This window comes from Suricata suricatta, chromosome 12, assembly GCF_006229205.1.
Source record: "Suricata suricatta isolate VVHF042 chromosome 12, meerkat_22Aug2017_6uvM2_HiC, whole genome shotgun sequence".
NCBI classification, from domain to species: domain Eukaryota; kingdom Metazoa; phylum Chordata; class Mammalia; order Carnivora; family Herpestidae; genus Suricata; species Suricata suricatta.
Window position 1 is genome coordinate 69,466,239 of NC_043711.1, and position 2,913 is coordinate 69,469,151.

Sequence of the window (2,913 nt, forward strand, 5' to 3'; positions counted from 1 at the left end):
TTGCTGCAAAAATGGCAGGCACATTGGAAAAGCTCTGTGTTGGTTGCCCTGTGAAATACAGCAGCTTCTAGCCAAGTGGAGTATTTAAAAAAACGTATAAATGGATTAATTTTTTAAACATTTAAAACATTTCAATTATCACATTTCATTAGCTACATTTTAAGCATTCAGTATCTACCTGTAATTAGAGGTTACTGTATTTGACAGCACAAACAGAAAATGCCCATCATCACAGAAAAAATTCTACTGGATAGCTCTGCTTCATGTTCTCCAACTTTCAAACATCTCAGTTTCTTCACAGAAATGTTTTCTAACACTTGCTTGGGTGTATGGCCAATTAAAAAGTTAGTGGCATCCATATATCTATTTAGTGATCACTCATGAGCAAGGCGGTGAAAACACATAGGTGTTGAGATATGAAACTTGTGTAGCAGGCATGACATATTGCTGGAGTTGAAAGTTTGGAAATCAGGATTAACTAGAATTAGTCATAAAAGAATGATGGATAATTTGGATATCATCTGAAGGTTTTGGAATTCTCCCTTGTTGTGAAGCACATTTGAGAGAAGGAAAGAGGATCGTGGCATTGACAGTCTTCAAGGAATAAGACAAAATGGCCACAAGGATTTCAGCATAGGGCCCTGGTCCAAACATGAATGAGTAGCAAGATGCCAAAGTGACTGAGTTTCTTCTGGTTAGATCCCCGACATGGAGTATAACAGAGATTAGAGTTTGCACACTGCATCCTGGGGAAGTCAACCAAGCTCAAACACCATGACCATGTGGCATCCCTTAGGAGGCTCTTGTACTTTCCATCTCTACCTGGATTCTCACATGAGCCTGGGATCATAGTAGCAGAGACATCAGACGTTGAGGTCACAGAGCACAGAGTGGACACCATTAGTGAGTTCTGCATCTGAAACCAGTTGAATTGGAGACAGTGAGCTTCTTTCTTTCTCTGGGAGTTTTCTGGCCAACTCAATAGATTGGGGGCTTGAAATTAGAGTCAAGTTATATAGAGAAAATAAGAAAATAAGTAAATGTAACATCGCTTGCTTATCCAAATTTGAGGAGTGAGAATTATTCCCCATAAAACTATGTTACTCAAAGGAATGGAAGGGAATTTTGTGCAAAGTTTATATAATATGTAGAGTAGGCAGGAGATGAAACCCAAGCAGCCCCCAAAGACAGAGGGGAGGAGACAGACAGATCTTTGAGGGTACAGGCTCAGAAATTCACAGAAAACATTCAAGGGCACTGAAGTCAGAGGAATCCCAAAACTGAGGCCCAAGGCACTCTTAATCTATGATGGTCAACAAACAGCAAAGTTATGCTACATTTTATCTTAAAAAGCACTGCATTATTTGTGTCTTGACATTTTATATATTCTGTGATCCCCATCACCTCACTTCTCTACTTAATATAGTATATTTAATTAAGACACATTTATATCATGCCTACTATATGCTGGGTGCGGTTGTATAATGTTTTATAAGTATCAATTTATTAAATACTCATAACAATCCTACTATTTAGAATTGACTGCCACAGTTTAAAAATGAAGAAGCTGGCACAAAGATGGTAAATGATATCCTAAATATTCCACGATAGAAATTGCTCTGCTGATATTTAAACCTAGGTGTTCTGGTTTCAGAACCTGGGAGCAAAACCCCCTATTTTAGAACAAGTTCTGTGTTCTTAAACACATTGCTTTGCTAACCCACTCTCCATCTTCAATCCTTCATTCTACTCTTTGGCAGCTACAACATACAAGTTAACAAAAAAGGTCAGCTCATGTTTCAGTAGATTTTGTTGAATTCAGCAAAACAAAACCCTCTCTAGTCCTTCAGAAAACATTTTCTGCAAGAAGGTCATGGCTGACTTCTCAATTTCTCTTCAATTCACTCACTAAATATCAATGCAACCACCCACTTCCGATTTTGAGTTCTGGTGGAAGCTCAGCTGAAAATTCAAGGCTCCCCTTTTGAGTTAGCAAGGGGTTGGTTGGGTTTCTCGACCAGAATAAGGAAGGAGACCAATTGTCATTTTATCAAGATATACTTCACATACCTTAAAATTCACTCTTATAAAATGGACAATTGGTAGTGTTTGATATATTCACACATTTGTGCAGTTACCACTAATAGAAATTTTCATCAATTCCCCAAAGAAACCCATCTGTTTTAGCAGTCTACCCAGGTTCTCAGTATTGCAGGATTTTTTCCCTCAATACCCAGGATTTGTTTTCTCATGGCTTTGAAGAATGAAGAGGTGGACACGAAATGAGCAGCAGGCAAAAGTAAGAATAGTATGAAAGCTCTCTGCAGATAAGGGGCATTCGAAAGTGAATACACTTGACCATGGGCAAGGGACTTTATTTTACAGGGTTTTGATCTGTTCTATCCCTCTTTATTTTCCTCTTTGTGGCCTGATAACTGTAGGTGCTGAGTTGTTCATTTCTGTAAGAAACATGGATGGGGGTGTAGGTAGTGTCCATTGCATTCTTAAGAAAAACTTCAGGCCCTAGGGAGCCTTACTCATGGTTATATTGGAGGGAGTTTTCCTAAGAGAATTTTTCTCATGGACAGATGTCCCCAGATTTGTTCTAAAATAGGGGGTTTTGCTCCCAGGGACCTTCAAGTTTTGCTCCCTTTTCTGTCTGCTGAACTTATCTCTCCCTATCATATCAGACCCATGAAAATCACTGATGTATTTGGGGTGTCTGGGTGGCTCAGTCAGTTAAGTGTCCGACTTCAGCTCAGGTCATGATCTCACAGTTTGTGGGTTCGAGCCCCACGTCAGGCTCTGTGCTGACAGCTCAGAGCCTGGAGCCTGTCTTCAGATTCTGTGTCTCCCTCTCTCTCTGACCCTCCCCTGCTCATGCCGTCTCTCAAATATAAATTAAAAAAAAAA